This window comes from Pristiophorus japonicus, chromosome 1, assembly GCF_044704955.1.
Source record: "Pristiophorus japonicus isolate sPriJap1 chromosome 1, sPriJap1.hap1, whole genome shotgun sequence".
NCBI classification, from domain to species: Eukaryota; Metazoa; Chordata; class Chondrichthyes; family Pristiophoridae; genus Pristiophorus; species Pristiophorus japonicus.
The window spans coordinates 78165581-78187787 of NC_091977.1; positions in this window are offsets into that span (position 1 = coordinate 78165581).

Below are 22207 nucleotides of genomic sequence, written 5' to 3' on the forward strand. Positions count from 1 at the left end.
TTCTGAACTCCAGTGAATACAAGCCCAGTTGATCCAGTCTTTCTTGATAGGTCAGTCCCACCATCCCGGGAATCAGTCTGGTGAACCTTCGCTGCACTCCCTCAATAGCAAGAATGTCCTTCCTCAAGTTAGGAGACCAAAACTGTACACAATACTCCAGGTGTTACCTCACCAAGGCCCTGTACAACTGTAGCAACACCTCCCTACCCCTGTACTCAAATCCCCTCGCTATGAAGGCCAACATACCATTTGCTTTCTTAACCGCCTGCTGTACCTGCATGCCAACCTTCAATGACTGATGTACCATGACACCCAGGTCTCGTTGCACCTCTCCTTTTCCTAATCTGTCATCATTCAGATAATAGTCTGTCTCTCTGTTTTTACCACCAAAGTGAATAACCTCACATTTATCCACATTATACTTCATCTGTCATGCATTTGCCCACTCACCTAACCTATCCAAGTCACTCTGCAGCCTCAAAGCATCCTCCTCGCAACGCACACTGCCACCCAACTTAGTGTCATCCGCAAATTTGGAGATACTACATTTAATCCCCTCGTCTAAATCATTAATGTACAGTGTAAACAGCTGAGGCCCCAGCACAGAACCTTGCGGTACCCCAATAGTCACTGCCTGCCATTCTGAAAAGTACCCATTTACTCTTACTCTTTGCTTCCTGTCTGACAACCAGTTCTCAATCCATGTCAGCACACTACCCCCAATCCCATGTGCTTTAACTTTGCACATTAATCTCTTGTGTGGGACCTTGTCAAAAGCCTTCTGAAAGTCCAAATATACCACATCAACTGGTTCTCCCTTGTCCACTCTACTGGAAACATCCTCAAAAAATTCCAGAAGATTTGTCAAGCATGATTTCCCTTTCACAAATCCATGCTGACTTGGACCTATCATGTCACCTCTTTCCAAATGCGCTGCTATGACATCCTTAATAATTGATTCCATCATTTTACCCACTACTGAGGTCAGACTGACCGGTCTATAATTCCCTGTTATCTCTCTCCCTCCTTTTTTAAAAAGTGGGGCTACATTGGCTACCCTCCACTCGAAAGGAACTGATCCAAAGGCAATGGAATGTTGGAAAATGAATGTCAATGCCTCCGCTATTTCCAAGGCCACATCCTTAAGTACTCTGGGATGCAGTCCATCAGGCCCTGTGGATTTATCGGCCTTCCATCCCATCAATTTCCCCACCACAATTTCCCGACTAATAAGGATTTCCCTCAGTTCCTCCTCCTTACTAGACCCTCTGACCCCTTTTATATCCGGAAGGTTGGTTTGTGTCCTCCTTAGTGAATACCGAACCAAAGTACTTATTCAATTGGTCTGCCATTTCTTTGTTCCCCGTTGTAACTTCCCCTGATTCTGACTGCAGGGGACCTACGTTTGTCTTTACTACCCTTTTTCTCTTACATATCTATCGAAACTTTTGCAATCCGTCTTAATGTTCCCTGCAAGCTTCTTCTCGTACTCCATTTTCCCTGCCCTAATCAAACCCTTTGTCCTCCTCTGCTGAGTTCTAAATTTCTCCCAGTCCCCGGGTTCGCTGCTATTTCTGGCCAATTTGTATGCCACTTCCTTGTCTTTAATACTATCCCTGATTTCCCTTGATAGCCACGGTTGAACCACCTTCCCTTTTTTATTTTTACGCCAGACAGGAATGTACAATTGTTGTAGTTCATCCATGCGGTCTCTAAATGTCTGCCATTGCCCATCCACAGTCAACCCCTTAAGTATCATTCGCCAATCTATCCTAGCCAATTCATGCCTCATACCTTCAAAGTTACCCTTCTTTAACTTCTGGACCATGGTCTCTGAATTAACTGTTTCATTCTCCATCCTAATGCAGAATTCCACCATATTATGGTCACTCTTCCCCAAGGGGCCTCGCACAATGAGATTGCTAATTAATCCTCTCTCATTACACAACACCCAGTCTAGTTGGCTCCTTGACATATTGGTCTAGAAAACCATCCCTTATGCACTCCAGGAAATCCTCCTCTACCGTATTGCTTTCAGTTTGGCTAGCCCAATCTATGTGCATATTAAAGTCACCCATTATAACTGCTGCACCTTTATTGCATGCACCGTTAATTTCCTGTTTGATGCCCTCCCCAACATCACTACTACTGTTTGGAGGTCTGTGCACAACTCCCACTAACGTTTTTTGCCCTCTGGTGTTCTGCAGCTCTACCCATATAGATTCCACATCATCCAAGCTAATGTCCTTCCTAACTATTGCATTAATCGCCTCTTTAACCAGCAATGCTACCCCACCTCCTTTTCCTTTTATTCTATCCTTCCTGAATGTTGAATACCCCTGGATGTTGAGTTCCCAGCCCTGATCATCCTGGAGCCACATCTCCGTAATCCCGATCACATCATATTTGTTAACATCTATTTGCACAGTTAATTCATCCACCTCATTACGGATACTCCTTGCATTAAGACACAAAGCCTTCAGGCTTGTTTTTTTAACACCCTCTGTCCTTTTAGAATTTTGCTGAACAGTGTCCCTTTTTGTTCTTTGCCTTGGGTTTCTCTGCCCTCCACTTTTCCTCATCTCCTTTCTGTCTTTTGCTTTTGTCTCCTTTTTGTTTCCCTCTGTCTCCCTGCATTGGTTCCCATCCCCCTGCCATATTAGTTTAACTCCTCCCCAACAGCATGAGCAAACACTCCCCCTAGGACATTGGTTCCGGTCCTGCCCAGGTGCAGACCAACCGGTTTGTACTGGTCCCACCTCCCCCAGAACCGGTTCCAATGCCCCAGGAATTTGAATCCCTCCCTGCTGCACCACTGCTCAAGCCACGTATTCATCTGCGCTATCCTGCGATTCCTACTCTGACTAGCACGTGGCACTGGTAGCAATCCTGAGATTACTACTTTTGAGGTCCTACTTTTTAATTTAGCTCCTAGCTCCTTAATTTCATTTTGTAGGACCTCATCCCTTTTGTTACCTATGTCGTTGGTATCAAAGTGCACCACGACAACTGGCTGTTCTCCCTCCCTTTTTAGAATGTCCTGCACCCGCTCCAAGACATCCTTGACCCTTGCACCAGGGAGGCAACATACCATCCTGGAGTCTCGGTTGTGGCCACAGAAACGCCTATCTACTCCCCATACAATTGAATCCCCTATCACAATTGCTCTCCCACTCTTTTCCTGCCCTCCTGTGCAACAGAGCCAGCCACGGTGCCATGAACTTGGCTGCTGCTGCCCTCCCCTGATGAGTCATCCCCCTCAACAGTACTCAAAACAGTGTATCTGTTTTGCAGGGGGATGACCGCAAGATGTCACTCTCCATCTTAATAAAGAATTCTACCATGTTATGGTCACTCTTCCCCAAGGGGCCTCGCACAACAAGATTGCTAATTAGTACCTTCTCATTACACATCACCCAGTCTAGGATGGCCTGCTCTCTAGTTGGTTCCTCGACATACTTTTCTAGAGAACCATCCCTAATACACTCCAGGAAATCCTCTTCCATCGCATTGTTACCAGTTTGGTTTGCCCAATCAATATGTAGATTAAAGTCGCCCATGATAACTGCTGTACCTTTATTGCACACATCCCTTATTTCTTGTTTGATGTTTTCCCCAACCTCACTACTACTGTTTGGTGGTCTGTACACAACTCCCACCAGCGTTTTCTGCCCTTTCGAATCCCGCAGCTCCACCCATACTGATTCCACATCATCCAGGCTAATGTCCCTCCTTACTATTGCATTAATTAATGTGCGCAGACGCAGACATCGTCTGCATACTGCAACTCAACGACAGATGTTGGGGTGATCTTGGACCTGGCCTGGAGGCGGCGTAGGGTAAACAGCTTCCCACTGGTTCTGTAATTTAGTTCCACTCCAGTGGGGAGCTTGTTGTCTGTGAGGTAGAGCATGGTGACGAGGAAGATTGAGAAGAGTGTTGGAGCGATAACGCAACCCTGTTTGACCCTTGTCCGGACTTGAATTGGGTCTGTAATGGATCCGTTGGTAAGGATCACAGCCTGCATGTCATCGTGAAGCAGGCGAAGGATGTTGACAAACTTTTGGAGGCATCCGAAACGGAGGAGGTCATAGGTCTGGTTTATGTCAACGGCCTCAGAATGCTCAGAATCAACAGAATGGTAGACTTGCTTCCCCTCCCCTATGTCTCTTTCACAAGAACATGTTGTTTAGAACCCCCACAGGTCTCGCTCTTCGGACACACACCATCTGGTATTGTGTGATAACATTTAATTGCCTAGGTGGCAGTTGCTTAGCTTCTTTTCACATTGGACATTGGTGAAAGGCACCCCAAGTCGATTGTAACTTTTCCTTCACTAAATTAATGCACAACCTACTAGTGTAACTTGTTAGGTTTGGAATATAGTGGAGTTCAGAGTCTCTGTTTCTGCTTACTGGGACTGCCTTGAGGTTCGAACCTTGAACCTGCTGACTCAGGCGAATAAAGAGGAGAAATATCTCCCAATCCTGATCATTATCCAGTGACCACTGTTGTAAGTATGTATATGTGAAGACTGACAGATTTGTGATGTTCCACATGAAATAATAGCCCACTAGTGTTAACTGCTAAAGCTCACATTTGCACAATAGCAACTTCGGTTAGCTACATAAGAACATAGGAATTAGGAGCAGGAGTAGGCCATTTGGGCCCCTCAAGCCTGCTCCGCCATTCAGTTAGATTATGGCTGATCTTTAACCTCAACTCCACTTTTCTACACTATCCCCATATCCCTTGATTCCCTTAATATCCAAAAATCTATCGATCTCTGTATTGAATATACTCAAAGACTGAGCCTCCACAGCCCTCTGGGGTAGAGAATTTCAAAGATTCATCACCCTCTGAGTGAAGAGGTTTCTCCTTATCTCAGTCCTAAATGGCCGACCCCTTATTCGGAGACTGTGACCCCTGGTTCTAGACTCCCCAGTCAGAGGAAACATCCTCCCTGTATCTACCCTGTCAAGCCCTGTAAGAATTCTGTAAGCTTCAATGAGATCACCTCTTATTCTTCTAAACTCTAGAGAACATACAACTAGTCTACTCAATCTCTTTTCATAGGACAATCCCCTTACCCCAGAAATCTGTCTGGTGAATCTTCGTTGCACTCCCTCTGTGTCAAGTATATCCTTCCTTAGGTAAGGAGACTAAAACTGTACACAATACTCAGGGCACCTGGCTTTGTAGAAAAATGCTTCATTAAGAGAACAATGGGCTGAAAATTGCGGTCTCGCCGGGTGGGTACATAAGAACATAAGAACATAAGAATTAGGAACAGGAGTAGGCCACCTAGCCCCTCGAGCCTGCTTTGCCATTCAACAAGATCATGGCTGATCTGGCCGTGGACTCAGCTCCACTTACCCGCCCGCTCCCCGTAATCCTTAATTCCCTTATTGGTTAAAAATCTATCTATCTGTGATTTGAATGCATTCGATGAGCTAGCCTCAATGCTTCCTTGGACAGAGAATTCCACAGATTCACAACCCTCTGGGAGAAGAAATTCCTTCTCAACTCAGTTTTAAATTGGCTCCCCCATATTTTGAGGCTGTGCCCCCTAGTTCTAGTCTCCCCAACCAGTGGGAACAACCTCTGTGCCTCTATTTTGTCTATCCCTTTCATTATTTTAAATGTTTCTATAAGATCACCCCTCATCCTTCTGAACTCCAACGAGTAAAGACCCAGTCTACTCAATCTATCATCATAAGGTAACCCCCTCATCTCCGGAATCAGCCTAGTGATGCGCGCATGCACCTGACGAGGTGTTGCAAAAGCCAGTTCTTGACGTGTGATGCACACGCGCCAAAAAATAGCTTTTCCAATCTGTGAACATTTCTTTAGACACAGGAAGGATATCCACAGGGCAGAGATTGGGCTATTTGCCCAACTCATGCCCAGAAAATGTACTTCAAACTCTTGTGCCTGGTAAAAGCAGGCGTATAGCTTACTTTTACCAGCATAAGAGTTTTAAAACATAGAAAAATTTAATTTAATCACTAATTTTTACGTTAAAAACCCTGTCCATTAAGCTAAGTTTATTTTTAACCCTAATTAAAACACATTTTTTTTTTAATTTAATTTTTTTTTGAAAACATTTAATTACATTCAATTTCAAATAATTTTAAATAGGTGAAGTGTTTTTTAATTTATTGTGCTGTGTTTCTTGTTTTCGGGGGGTATTCTCACTGATAGTAATGGGAGCCCATACGAACTCCCCCAGAGCTCCCATTATTATCACTGAGAATACTAGATTGTGATTGGTGGTCCAGAGCCACGTGATTCCAGCAAATGCATACATATCTGGAAAAAATGTTCCCGTGCGCTGCACAGCGAATGAAGGTCTCCGACCGAAATCCTATGTTCCTCCGGGACCACCAGGTATTTTCGTCGATTTTTTGGAGGTCGGTGGCGTTTGTCCAAAGGAAACCTCCAACCGCAATTTTTGGCCCATTATCTTCCTGAGAGGAGAGGAAATAAGGATAGTGGTGGAGAGGGAAGGAGAGTGAAGAGGATCAAAGTGTTCAGACATTTGACAAGAAAATAAGAAACAGTGGAGGTGTCATCACAGAGATTATTGCAGTAAAAGGATGCTGTATTTTAAGTTCTCATCAGACCATTTGGGAGGACCTCTTGCTGATATCTGCCATTTGCCAGCTATCATATTGTTATTCTGCATTATTGCTAATAAATCTATTTTGAAGGTGGTCAATGATTCTCTCTGTTTATAGAAGTGAGCTTTAAAGCAATGACTTGTTGTACAACCTGTTCTAGAGGAACAAAAGAGGGATTTTGATATTTTTGAACTTAACCTTCAAAATGTTAGTCATTCAAAATGACTTTACGGGAGAAATGCATTGTCTTGCAATAAGCCACCATTGACAAAAGCTGTTTACTGAAGACAAAGAGAAAGAATTTCATCACACTAGAACTATTATAACCCTCAAATCCAAATGGGTATTGCTGTCAATGTCACTCAGTGGTTATGTTTCAACACCGCCCCCCACCCCCTCCCTCCAACCCCCTCACACAGATGCACATTCCCACTTTATAACATTATAATGAGGCTTGCATGAGGATGCTGACGTTATTCAGTTAATAAACTAATACATTTAGGCAATTAGAAATATAAAAATAATTACCTTTGCCCCATGTGTACTCCAACCCCAATTTATCATGTCTCAACATCACCTGTAATTACTTCATTGGTCTGTTGCAAAGTGCCGCAAGATTATTTTTTGGGTCGGCTTGAAATGTCATTAACATAATTAATATCATGCACTGAGGGATCTTGTGTGGCCAGTCAGTTTGCAATGACAAAATTCAGCGTAGAAAATTATCTCGAACTCTTCTTATTAGAATTGCGAGTGGCTGGACTGTGTTTTGAGGAGAAACTCCCTTCCCTAAAAGTCTAAGAGCTAAACGATTCATTCTGGTACAAAGATTTCTCGGAATAATCAGTGGCTGTTATTCAATGTTTCAGTGCCGTTTCAGTTGGGAACTAGATGGCTGCTCAGTGCCCAGATACATTAATTGAATCAGATGGGAAAATTAATAAAATCACTGGCTTCCTGCCAAATGTGCATTGTTAGCAGGGTTAACAGCCTCCTTTCTGCATGTACTCTGGCTTTGTAAACTAGTGCCATTGCCTGCTGTTTAAATCTTTTTCTGCTGCCTTTTGCTAATTGTAATGGGTGTAATGAGTATAATGAATACAAAAGGAACACTGGAGAAACAGATGGGTAAGGACTCTGGAAAGGTTATTTGCAAGCCTGCTGTAGAATAATTACCTCTGTGTTCTGTTGTTGGTGTGTTTGCATGAAAAGGAAAAAATATTCCATCGTCTGGCAGTGCAAAACAAATTATCATTCATTCCCAGTGCATTCAAATTAAACAAGTGCTGGCTGTTGAAAATTGTAGAGGCTTGCTGTGAAATAACAAAAAAGATAAAAGATTCCCTTTACATAACCAGTCACTTCAGCGTATTATGTTTTACTGTTTATGTAGCTTAAAGAAAAATGGTTAAGCATTTCTCACTGAGTTAACACGTGTATTCTGTTAGTGGTGTCCTCATTGAATTCAAGCCAGGCAGTTATAAATGTGTCAATAGTCATTCCCAAGCCATTGTTGGGCTTTGTTCTTCAGTTGCTGGTTGGGCACAGTGCAGAACAAGAATCATTTCCCTCATTTATGCATCTGGTGATCGTGGCAATCAGCAGGGACTCTTATTTGTGTGTCCATATAATGTGTTCATATTTTTAAATTGTTGCCACAAGGCCTCACTGAAGAATTGTGAATGGAAAAGGATTTTTTGCTATTTGGCCATGTTAGTTTACACCTCGCCCAACTTGCTACTTGCTAAAATCAATGAATCAAAGATGAAGGATAACAGCGCAGAAGACTCGAACCTGCAATAATATTAAGCATTCTCACAGTAGGTGTGGTATAGGCTACCTGCAAAGCTGAGGTCTCCCAACGCATGTTTCATAGCACACATTAATCGTAACCTTAGCAAATCAACACCCCTCCCCTGCTGAACCAAAGTAATATTTCCACCTTTGTGACCTCTCTGAGCAAAGAATGTCAAATGATTGACAAAGCAATGGATTCATTGTTAGATTTAGTGCCATGGGTTACAGCAGTACTGTGCAAAATATGGCCAGCAGGCCGTATCCGGTCCACCAATTGATTCAATCTGGTCCGCAGTGGTTCTGAATGGAATGACTAAATCTTGCGAAGTTTTCAAAAAAAATACGCCGATTTGCACATGTGCGAAAAATCTATGTGATTTGCACATGCGAGAATCGCATATTTTTTCCAAGCATGCAGGAGCCTGGGGTCCGAGATTTAGGTGAGTTGAAGTTTCTAAAAAGTGTGCTAAGAACGAGTGAAGTATGTGAATGATGGCAAAGTATTTTATGACCGGCTTCATGGAAAATTATTACTATTATAACTTTTTTTATTCATTCACAGGACGTGCGGGTCACTGGCAAGCCCAGCATTTATTTTCCATCCCTATAAAACTTGGTAGGCCATTTAAGAGTCAACCACATTGCCGTGTGTCTAGAGTCATTTATAAACAGGTAAGGATGGGTAATGCCAGAATGGGTAAGGACGGCAGATTTCCTTCCCTCGAAGATATTAGTGACCCAGATGGGTTTTTATGACAATCTGGTAGTTACTGGTACTAGTTTTTTATTCCAGATTTATTTAATTAACTAATTCAGCTGCTGTGGTAGGATTTGAACTCACGTTGCCAACTCATCCAGGCTTACTGAATTACTAGTCCATTAACAGAACCACTCTGCTACCGTTCCTGTGAACCGGTGTTAAGAACACACGCAGAGTGTGATATGCACTATACACAAGACAAGACTGTTTATATAATAGTTGATCACTGGTGGTGTTGTCCATGAGAAGTGAGAGGTGTTTAATAAAGAAAGGAATCTCCTGTGCTATGTTTGGGATGAGAAGGCTGGGTTCGCAAGAATTCAGTTGTGCATCCCCCTCCCTTCACTTCACCTCAAATCGGCATATCTGAAATTTAGGTGTGGTAAGTGAAGGACCTCATCCCTGTGAAATAGTCTTATTCAGGCAATTCTCTCAGGCCAGGTTTGAGCTTGAATAATTGCAGACAGACAAAGACAAAAATGTAAAAAGTGGATCATATGGATACTGGAGATGTGTCAGACTGCCTGGGATTATATGTAGTAGTTGGTACAAGCAATAGTTCGGTTATCATTGTATCCAGCTGAAGCTACAACAACAACAACTTGTACTTATATAGCATCTTTAACGTAGTAAAACATCCCAAGGCACATGTGAATAACAAACGTGACTCTCTGGATACAGTATTTATGCGCAATTTGGCCTCACTTGGATTCATTAAGTTTTGGGTAAACCTGTGTCATGTTTGTTAGCATGTTAATAAGTGTTGTTTTTTTTATTGTGTGGAAAATGACATGAAGGGTTCTTCATGCAATAAATGGCATAACAAATTTTAATGATAGCTGTTGCTAACACAATACATTTTATGTGTGCAGCTCTCAACAGCTCAGCAAAACTTGTTAAGTGGCCTTCCATCCCAAATAATTGCCCACCTCTGGACTTCATGAATTGGATTGAGGTCACCCAATTTCATCTCTCGAAGCTCAGTGTGGAATTACCAGTTGATGCTCTTCGCACATTCCAGACTCAGCGGCTCCAAGTCCAACGTTAACCTAGGCGACGTTATCCGCAGGACAGCGAGGGATCTGTAACATATCTGGCTGCATTGTTAAGACCAGTTTTGTGCTGGGGCCTAATATCCACTCTGTGAAATGCTATGAAATTATTTTCAAATAACCCATTGTACTTCAGCATTAGCTAATCTGATTTAGCTCTTAAGACACTGTAAAGTTAGACAGTGATTACATTACAACAGAGTCCAGACTGTAAAAACATATTACTCCTCCGGCCTGAAAACAATTGTAAAGATCCATTGCAAGACCTCATAAATAAAAGGTTTGAAGTCAACTGCACAGTGTTGAGATAGCATTATTGCATTTGTTCCATGCAGTACTAGTTGAGTGTAGTGTGCAGAAACTGTGGGCTGAATTTTGAGGCCTCATGCCCAGCAAAAACAAGGTGGTAGAGCCCTAAGAATGATGTGGAAGAACATACCACCCCGCTGCTCCCTTGCTGCTGTCGTCTCCATTTTTCTGGGGTCCACCGAATAGGTGGCCAAAGAGGGCAAACAGCTAACTTAAATATTTAATATATGATGTCAATAGAAACCCAATGCCATTTTAGGACCGTGCATGCTCTGCCCGGCCAGGACATAAAGCAACTCAAAGTTAAGCTCTTCTTACTTTTGTATGCTGCTGCTCTGACTCCCACTTCCTCCAGAGGTTGTCCCCCCTCCCCCCACCTCACGGACATACCATCTCTACCTGATATTACAGCTGCCCAGAGTTGGCGGGTTTTCAGCCGCAGTCTGCCATCCTGAAGCTAATGAGGACCAGCCTTCAAAATGGACTGGTCCTCCAACCGGTACTATTGGACGATCGACTGGCTCAATCTGCAAACCAGCCATTAAAAGTCTGTTCGAGTGGGGAGGGGAAGAGTGTAACTATTTCTGTGTGTTTAGTTTTAGCAAGGTAAGACTGCCAGAACTCATTTCACAAATGTATACAAAAGAAAGAAGTAATCTTGTCTGGGCAGGCTTTACTATAACACAATGAAAATACTGAAACTCTACAAGATTATATTTTTCAATGGACGCACAAAAAAAAGTATGTGTCATCCTTTTTGTTCCACCAGCAAGTCAATGTCGCTATCTTTTGGGCACTCGTTCTTTTTAGTCTTCACAAGATATTGATTTTTTCAAAACACTAATGGATTACAGAAACAGGTCTGCAGGCCATCATGTGACAGTTTGCATACAATGTCCGTGAAATCTTGCTGCTAGTAAGAAAGATGAAAATTAAATATTGTTACGGTTCAGTGAAGTAATAAATAGTAGGTGCCCCCCCCGCCCCCCTTTTATGTTATTCAGTCTTGAATCAGTGGCCTTACTGTGCCTCTATTGTGCTGCAATTAAATTAAATCCAATCCAAATTTTATGTTGACTAAAATTAATCAGTATCCCAAGCACAGAACAAACATATATGTATGTTATTGCTTTGAAAAAAATTCTGTGGTACTCAGTACTCATTTAACTTTAAAAAAGAATTTGCAGCGAGTTGTTACGATCTGGAACATGCTGCCTGAAAGGGTGCAGCAAGCAGATTCAATAGTAACTTTCAAAAGAGATTTGGATATATTCTTGAAAAGGAGAAATTGTCAGGGCTATGGGGCAAGAACAGGGGAGGGGATCTAATTGGATAGCTCTTTCAATGAGCCGGCACAGGCACGATGGGCTGAATGGCCTCCTTCTGTGTTGTATCATTCTATAATTCTATAAATTTAAATTGTTTTAGTAAATTACTACATTTTGATAGAATTGGCATGCTGTTAGATGAAATTGTGTTTCTGCTGATGGTGAGCTCTTTCACAATTGTTAACATTTGGAATGGAAAAACACCTGTGCTTTACCTGCAATATTCGGCAGCATGTTTATTTTCCTGTCCATCTAAAATGAATAGTTATAAAATTGAATCCAATGGCAGTGCCTGAGTTATACTGCTTGAGCTCACACACAGGGCTCCATACAGGTGTATACAGTTCACATGCATGCTGGTCAGTTGTAAAGATAGTGAGAGCTCAGGCAGGAACCCTCAACACGCTCAAAACTTTTTTCTAAAATCCCCACATCAGTTTACAAAACACCCAATGGATTCTCGAGTGGGTTGTAAATCCAGCTTGACTCCACACTGCAGTTGTGCTCCATGCAGTGTCAAAGCCAAGTGGTTAAGAATGCCTCCACCAGGGAGTCACAGCCCACACCCCTCTGGAGTCAGATCAGAATCTGGCAATTAACGGCACCAATTAATTGCCTGAAGCTGTAAGAAGTTGAAATCCACCTTTTGCCCTTCACCAGGCAAAAGGGTCAGTAATCCACTTACACAATATGAAAGCTGAACATCACATTGTCACAGAACGGTAAACAAGAATGTCCCCTTGCTGGACCAATGATTGATGCTTAATGCCTCTCAGGTCAAAGAGGACTAAAATGAGTCTTGTCATCACATAGACTATCAGAGAAACCTGAGCTTAGTTTCTGTTGATGCATGAATCAAGAACACATTTGCTGGAACTCACTGGTTTCTCTAGGAAGTCACCCAGACTTTATAGCAACCACTGTCAATCAGTTCTCACTTAGATTGTATTTTTTTGTGACTTACCAGTAATTTCTTATTGAGTTTTGTGACAAATAAAAGCTACTATACATATATACACCATCCTGTGAACTGAAAAACCGTTCCAAATAGACAGCTGTCATAGCACGATGCACAGCATAAATATCATTGTTCCATTACAATTTATGATTATTATTATGCTGTTACCATGGCCATGACATTTTTTTTAACAGCTATGTGTTAGTTGTAGTGTTTAATGCCGGCGCTAGCCCGTTTTTTTAATGGATTGGTGCTTCTATTGAAATAGCGGACAGACAAATGTAATACAAAGACATTAAGTATTCATCCACTAATACAAACAGTCATTTCTAGGCTGTTACGTCATCCGCGTCTTGTCTTAAACATTAATCATTACGCTAGGAGAGGAATTGTTCTGATTGCTCTGAATAGCAGTGTTGGAAATGCATTGATAAAGGCCATCTCTAGTTGGTATTTCTAGCAGGATTGTAATGCTGTTCATTTTGAATATGTTTATGATTTTGTGAGGAGTACTGATCAGAGGAATTCAGCATGAATGTATTTATGATGTTGCCTAAAAAAAGCTTACATTTATTTCACATCTCTCAGAAACATCCCAAAGCATTTCACATCCAATTAATGCAGACACCACTGTTGTGTAGACAAACATCACAAGCCATTTTGTGCAAAGCAAGGTCTCACAAAAGCCATGAAATCAATAACTAATAAATCTGATTTTTGGTGATATTGGTTGAAGAACGAATGTTGCCCAGGATACTAGCATTGCTCCCTGCTCGTCTTCAAAATAGTGCCACAGGATCTGTAATACCAGGCCCCTGGTTGTGCATCTTATCCAAAGGGTGGTACTCCAGCAATGCAATACTCCCTCAGGACCACAACAGAGTACCTGCTTAGATTATGTGCTAAAGTCCTGGTGTATTATCATATAACCATCTGACTCAGAAGTTACAGTACAGGTACTGCCAACTGAGCCAAGCTGATATATAAAGGGTCATTTTGTAAAATCGCACTCCAGCGCAGAACATTGCCTGCCAAATTCCTGATATGCGCTCCCAGTTGGGGCATGATTTAATAAAATTAGAGCTATTTTTCTTTTGCTGAGTTCTTTGATTAAAAAAAAGGTTGTTTAAAAGAGCTGAGATACAACACAATCTCTGCTGAAAGCTTTCACTATCTTCCAGATAAGCTTCTGATTTTAAAAAAATCAACCTAGATACTGCAGTATTGCAGTAGGAGACAGAGTCATTATTAAACTCTTTGCTTGACTGAAGGCTTATTTTTATTTTGGCAGCCCATGTAGCTTCCACCATGTGTAATCTTTGCCTTCCAATCCTCTTTTGTGAGGTACCTACCTTTAGAGTCTTTCAAGCATTTCTAATCTACTGTTTCACCATGTAGTTGCAGTGAAGATGAGATTGTATTTGGTGGAGAACAAGTTGGAGTTTTCCTTGACAATAGTGTAGGCATTGATCTGGACAGCTCAAGCATTCACAAAGTCCTCCATCAGTTTTTAGAGGCTGTATTGGGTTAGGTTTGATTATCACCCAGTGCAATGCTTTATAATTTACTCCACGATGTCCCTTTGGCTTTTTACCTACCTCATCCATATTGTATAATAGAGCATGGTAAGCAAAGTGAATCCCAACACAATTCAGATCAAGTGACAATGGACACAAGTGAGCTGGCCTAGTTCTGTGTTCTGTGGTGAGAGTAACTTCATAAGTCTTCCTTGCATGCTACTGAATTTTGAGCCGATAGCTGGGCAGATTTTTTGCATATGAGAAAGTAAAAAATAGGCACTGCATATCAAAATGTACTGATGTAGCATTTTGATAATCAGTTCCTCCACTCCTCATGAAAAAAGAACATTTTGCAAAGGTTGCTGAGCAATGGGCTTCAATACTGAACAATCAGACACAAAAGTTGTTACGCAAATGATGAACAACTTGAGAGTGTGCACTCTAGGCATCTTTCAACTCGAGGCAAATGTCTTCCGACACAGTGAAATGTGCTCCTGAATGGTCAAGAATTTCACCGCAAACCAGTGATATTAGCAAATTAATATTTAACATCTTTTCCTGAAATTCCTCTCTCTGCTATTTTAGCAAAAGCATTATACAATTTAAAATAAATGCGGTCAAGAGTGGGGCATAATCGCTAACGATTTTCACAGTTTTCAGCTCCATTTACAATGCCTCTGATAATAAAACAGACCATGCCAGCATGTAGCTGGATCTGGACAAGTGACAGGCAACATTCGCACCACATAAGTGCCAGGTAATAATCATCTCCAACAAGAGATAGCCCAGACATCTTCCCCAACCTTCAACAGCACCACCATCACTGTGTTCCCCATCATCAACATCTTCAGAGTTACCATTGACCAGATGCTTAATTGAAGCAGCCACATCAATACTGTGGCTACAAGAACAGGGCATGGGCTGAGGACTCCACAATGAGTGGCTCACTCCTTGATTCCACAAAGCCACCCTAGTATTTACGAGGCTCGTGTCAGAAGTGTGGAATATACACCTCTTGCCATAATAGATGCAGCTGCGACAATACACAGGAAACTTGACACTATCCAGCACAAAGCAATAGGCTTGATTGGTGCTGCTGCCACTGAATTCAATATCCACCCCCTCCACCACCGACGCACTGTGACTGCAGTAAGTACTATGTACAGGACACTAAAGCCTCAGGGGGAGAAATTCGGTCGCGCCTCATTTGGGGCGGTAATCCAGGTGGAGCGGTAATTTAGCGCCTTGAAAAAGTTTGCGCCCTCCGCCCAGAAATTCATCAGAATCGGTCGAAGAATGGCAGGGGCGCTAAATCAGCTATTGCACACTACAGTTGGGGGGGGCAATAATGGAAGTTTGGTCAGTAAATTTGGAAGTTCCATTGCGCATGTGTGGAACTACAAATCAGGCCCCGGGAATAGTCGCGTCTTAAAGGCGTGACATAGTAATCCCTCCATTAAAATTTCAGAAATAAGTTTCTCTGAAGCTGAACTGGTATGCCTGTCTGCCGCTGCAAACTCTGAGGCTCACCACCGTGTTGTGTGTAAACGTTGACCTCCGAGGGAAGCGCTTCATCTCATCTCTTTAAGTGGTCACCAGTTAACGACTCTGCAAGCCTGTACCGACTGTTTTTACAGATGTTGTTCTTGGCAGACGCTAAATGAGGCTGCCGTACCTAATTTACTGATCGGCGCACACGTCGGCATTGCACCAGGACTGATGTCAGGGTCACACTGATTGGCCACTAACTGAGGCATTAGACAACTCAAAATCCACCCCATAGAGACCAGACAGTGTTGATTCACTTGGCTGATGCCAGAGAAAATAAACTTTAGCTATGAAAAGAGACTTCAGAACCTGGAACTGTTTTCACTGGAACACAGAAGGTTAAGAGGGCATTTAATAAAAAGTTTTAGAGTTATGAAGGATTTTGGTACAATAAATAGGGAAGGACTATTTTCTCCATTTGGGAAATCAATGATGAGGGGTCAGCAATTTAAAATGATCACTAAGAGAGTGATGTTGAGAGATTTCTTTATGTAAAGTGTTATTGGAGCATGGGATGTTTTGCCACAGGGAGTGGTTGAGGTAGAGACCATTGGATCTTTAAGAAAGAAAGTGTTATGTATATAAACATTGTAACTGTGTAAGACTTGCCACCAGAGGGTGCAACTGTTGGAGGCCCAAGGGTCACCTGCACACCTCGTGCAAGGGAATATAAAAGGTTGACTACCATGCTGCTTAGGCAATCTGGAGTTGTATTAAAGAGACTAAGGTCACATCAGTTTTAGCTCACAGTACTCAGTCTTGTGGAGTTCTTCCATACTTAAAAATTGGCGACGAGGAACAGATTACGAACTTTCACACGGTCATGGCTGCCGTTGGTATTTTAGAGAGATTTGGAGAGGGTGATGATCGGGAAGCCTTCGAGGAGTGTCTCGACCAGTACTTCATGGCCAACGAGCTGGATGGGGATGATAAAGCGATAAAGCGCAGGGCGATTCTCCTCACCGTGGGCCCAAGTTTCCACAAGAAAAAAAACAGGCGCCCCTCTGAGCTGGGCGCCCGTTTTTCGCGCCTAAAACGGCGCCTAAAAAAATCCTCGGTATTCTCCACCTACTTACAGGTCCTCTGGCCCTCGGCGCAGCCAGCACGAGCTGTGGGGGGGGGCGGAGCCAGGTCCCGGCACTGTTTTCAGTGCCGGGATCTCTGCACATGCGCGCTACAGTCGGCACGCAAGTGCAGTAGCTCCAGGCGCCGAACTGTGTGGGAGGCCCGAAGCACGCAGCCCCTAGCCCTGGCTGAATGGCCTCACTGGGGCTGCGTGAATGAGGCTCCTCCCACGGCCAGCTCCTGCTCTCCACCCCCCCCGACCAGACCCGACACTCGCTCCCCCCACCCGCCCCCCCGCCGACCAGAGCCGACCCGACACCCGCTCCCCCCCCCCGCCGACCAGACCCGACCCCCGCTCCCCCCCCCACCCCCGCCGACCAGACCCGACCCGACACCCGCTCCCCGCCCCGACCCCCGCTCCCCCCCGAGACCCGAGACCCGCTCCCCCCCCGCCCCGACCCGAGACCCCCTCCCCGTCCCCCCCCGCCCCCGCCCCGACCCGAGACCCGCTCCCCCCCCACCCCCGACTGACCCGACCCGCGCTCCTGTTGCCTGACCCGCCCCCCCCACTCTCTCTCCCCCCCCGCTCTCTCTCACCCCCCCCCGCTCTCTCTCTCCACCCCCGCTCTCTCTCCCTCCCTCCCCCTCCCTCCCTCAACCCTCCCCCTCCCTCCCTCCCTCTCCCCCTCTCCCTCCCCCTGCCTCTCTCTCTCCCCCTCCCTCTCTCTCTCCCCCTCCCTCCCTCCCCTCCCTCTCCCTCCCTCTCTCTCCCTCTCTCTCCCTCCCCCTCCGCCTCCCTCCCCATCCCTCCCTCTCCCTCCCCCTCCCTCCCTCTCTCTCTCTCCCTCCCCCTCCCTTCCCCCCTCCCTCCCTCTCTCTTCCCCCCCCTCCCTCCCTCCCTCCCTCCCTCTCTCTTCCCCCCCCTCCCTCCCTCCCTCTCTCTCTCTCTCTCTGAGACACGAACGGCTGCAGAATTCTCCCTGGCTGAAGCACTTTCACACAGGTAGGAAGATGGTTTATTTAATCTTTTCTTGGCTTATAAATGTTTATTCAGGTTGGATTTATTTGTATAATATTTGTAGAAGTATAAATAAGGATTTATTGTCGAATTTAATGACTTCCCTTCCCCCCCCACCTCGTTCTGGACGCCTAATTTGTAACCTGCGCCTGATTTTTTAATGTGTAGAACAGGTTTTTTCAGTTCTACAAAAATCTTCACTGGCTCCATTCTACTTTAGTTTGGAGTACATTTTCACTGTGGAAACTTTCAAATCAGGCGTCAGTGGCCGGACACGCCCCCTTTTGAAGAAAAAATTCTGTTCTAAACTAGAACTGTTCTACCTGACTAGAACTGCAGAAAAAAAAATGTGGAGAATTGCGATTTCTAAAATAGTCCGTTCTCCACCAGTTGCTCCTAAAAATCAGGCGCGAATCATGTGGAAACTTGGGCCCCGTGTGTGGGTCCACAATATACGACCTCATCAAGAATCTGCTAGCACCGGAGAAACCAGCGGAGAAGACATATACAGAGTGGTGCACGCTGGTTTGGAACCACCTCAAGCCGAAGGAGAGCGCATTAATGGCCAGGTATCGCTTCTACATGCACCACCACTCCGAGGGCCAAGACATGGCGAGTTATGTTGCCGACCTGAGATGCCTTGTGGGAACTTGCAAATTTGCTGGATTTTGGGGGAAATGCTGCGGGACTTTTCTGTGCTTGGCACCGCCTACAAGGTCATTCTTCGCAAGCTGCTGTCTGCTGAATCCCTAGACCTGAGCAAGGCCATCACGATAGCCCAGGCATTCATATCGACAAGCGATAATACCAGACAGATATCTTCCCAGCATCGAAGCTCACCGGCAAGTATTGTGCATAAAATAATGTCGCTAGCAGGCAGAACTGCATATGGCAGGGACGACACATCTGCAGCTGCAAGACCTAGGATGACTCAGAATCCACCATTGGGCGTGAATGCAAATCCATTAGCACCATGTTGGCGCTGTAGGGGTAAATATCGGGCCCATCAATGTTGATTCAAGCACTGCATGTGCAAAGGCTGCGAAACAATGGGGCACCTCCAGCGAATGTACAAGAGTGCTGCGACTCACCACGTGGCAGAGTCGGCAGAGGATGATCGATCCGGCGCAGATCACGCAGAACAAACAAGAGAGGCAACTCAACCCGAGGAAGAAGTGTATGGGGTACGCACCTTCACCACCAAGAGCCCTCCTATCATGCTGAAAGTCAAATTGAACGGTATTCCAGCATCAATGGAGCTGGACACGGGGCGAGTCAGTCAATTATGAGCCAGAAGGCTTTTGAGAAACTGTGGGGCAACAAGGCACAAAGGCCCAAACTGAGCCAGATTCAGAAAAAGCTGCGCACCTACACCAAAGAGCTCATACAAGTCATTGGCAGTGTGGCAGTAAAAGTATCGTACGATGGAGCTGTGCATGATTTATCACTGTGGATTGTATCAGGCGATGGCCCAACGCTATTCGGCAGAAGCTGGCTGGGAAAGATTCAATGGAACTGGGATGACTCATAGCACTATCTTCAGTGGATGATGCCTCGCGCGCCCAAGTGCTGAGCAAGTTTCCGTCGCTATTTGAACCAAGGCATCGGCAATTTCACAGGCGCCAAGGTGCAGATCCACCTAGTCCCCAATGCAAGGGTCATTCATCACACGGCTCGAGCAGTTCCATATATGATGAGGGAGAAAGTCGAGATCGAACTGGACAGACTTCAACGAGAGGGAATCATATCGGCAGTCGAGTTCAACAAGTGGGCCAGTCCGATTGTTCCGGTGTTGAAAAGCGATGGCATGGTCAGAATCTGCGGAGACTACAAGGTAACAATCAACCGAGTCTCATTACAAGACAAAGGCGGGTGACCTGTTCACAACGTTAGCGGGGGGGAAGTCGTTCACCAAGTTGGACCTAACGTCCGCCTAATGGCACAGGAGCTGGCTGAATCTTCGAAAAGATAGACTTGCATTAACATGCACAAAGTACTGTTTAACATAGAAACATAGAAAATAGGTGCAGGATTAGGCCATTCGGCCCTTCGAGCCTGCACCACCATTCAATATGATCATGGCTGATCATGCAACTTTAGTGCCCTATTCCTGCTTTCTCTCCACACCCCTTGGTCCCTTTAGCTGCAAGGGCCACATCTAACTCCTTTTGAATATATCTAATGAATTGCCTCAACAACTTTCTGTGGTAGAGAATTCCACAGATTCAAAATTCTCTGAGTGAAGAAGTTTCTCCTCATCTCGGTCCTAAATGGCTTAACCCTTATCCTTAGACTATGACCCCTGGTTCTTGACTCCCCCAGCATCAGGAACATTCTTACTGCATCTAACCTGTCCAATCCCATCAGAATTTTATCTGTTTCTATGAGATCCCCTCTCATTCTTCTAAATTCCAGTGAATATAAGCCAAGTCGATCCAATCTTTCATCACATGTCAGTCCTGCCATCCCGGGAATCAGTCTGGTGAACCTCCGCTGCACTCCCTCAATAGCAAGAATGTCCTTCCTCAGATTAGGAGATCAAAACTGTACACAATATTCAAGGTGTGGCCTCACCAAGGCCCTGTACAACTGCAGTAATATCTCCTTGCTCCTATACTCAATTCCTCCCGCTATGAAGGCCAACATGCCATTTGCCTTCTTCACCGCCTGCTGTACCTGCATGCCAACTTTCAATAACTGACATAGCATGACACCCAGATCTCGTTGCACCTCCCCTTTTCCTAATCTGTCACCTTTCAGATAATATTCTGATTTTGCCACCAAAGTGGATAACCTCACATTTATCGACATTATACTGCATCTGCCATGCATTTGCCCACTCACCTAACCTGTCCAAGTCACCCTGCAGCTTTTTAGCTCACACTGCCACCCAGCTTAGTGTCATCTGCAAACTTGGAGATATTACATTAAATTCCTTCGTCTAAATCATTAATGTATACTGAAAATTGCTGGGGTCCCAGCACTGAACTTTGCGGTACCCCACTAGTCACTGCCTGTCATTCTGAAAAGGACCAGTTTATTCCCACTCTTTGCTTCCTGTCTGCCAACCATTTCTCTATCCACGTCAATACATTACCCCCAATACCATGTGCTTTAATTTTGCACACTAATCTCTTGTGTGGGACCTTGTCAAAAGCCTTTTGAAAATGCACAGGTGCCTTTTTGAGATTCGCTCAGCTGCTGCCACCTTCCAGAGGAACATGGAGAGTCTGCTGCAATCGGTTCTGCGCACCGTTGTGTTTCAAGATGACATCCTGATCACCGGTCGTGACCCCACCGTAAACCTGCACAACCTAGAAGAGGTTCTAAATCGACTCGACAGAGTGAGACTCAGGCTGAAACGCTCCAAGTTTGTTTTCCTGGCGCCAGAGGTCGAATTTTTGGGAGAACGATTGCGGCAGACGGCTTCAGACCTGCGGACTCAAAGACAGAGGCCTTCAAGAATGCACCCAGACCACAGAATGTGACAGAGCTGCATTCGCTCCTGGGACTCCTCAACTATTTTTGTAACTTTCTACCCGGGTCAAGCATTTTGCTGGAACCGTTGCACATGTTGCTACGTAAGGGTGGTGACTGGGTTTGGGGTAACTCTCAAGAGACAGCCTTTGAGAAGGCCAGAAACCTACTTTGTTCTAATAAGTTACTTGTACTGTATGACCCGTGTAAACAATTAGTGCTAGCTTGTGATGCATCTTCGTATGGGGTTGGCAGTGTGTTACAGTAAACCAATCTAACGGGCAAACTTCAACCGGTTGCATACGCGTCTCGAAGTCTGTCTAAGGCTGAAAGAGCCTACAGTATGTCAAGAAAGAGGCGTTAGCATGTGTATATGGAGTTAAGAAAATGCACCAATACGTATTCGGACTTTGGTTTGAGCTTGAAACCGACCACAAACCGCTCATTTCGCTGTTATCAGAAAGCAAAGGTATAAACACCAATGCTTCGTCCCGCATCCAAAGATGGGCACTAACATTGTCCGCCGATGACTATGTTATCCGCCACTGACCAGGTACGTAGAACTGTGCTGATGCCCTCAGTCGGCTACCATTGCCCACTACCGGGGTGGAAATAGCGCAGCCCGCAGACTTGCTTCTGGTCATGGATGCTTTTGAGACCAAGGGGTCACCCGTCACTGCTCACCAGATCAGGACCTGGACCAGCCAGGATCCTGTGCTATCACTTGTAAAAAATTGTGTCCTCAATCGGAG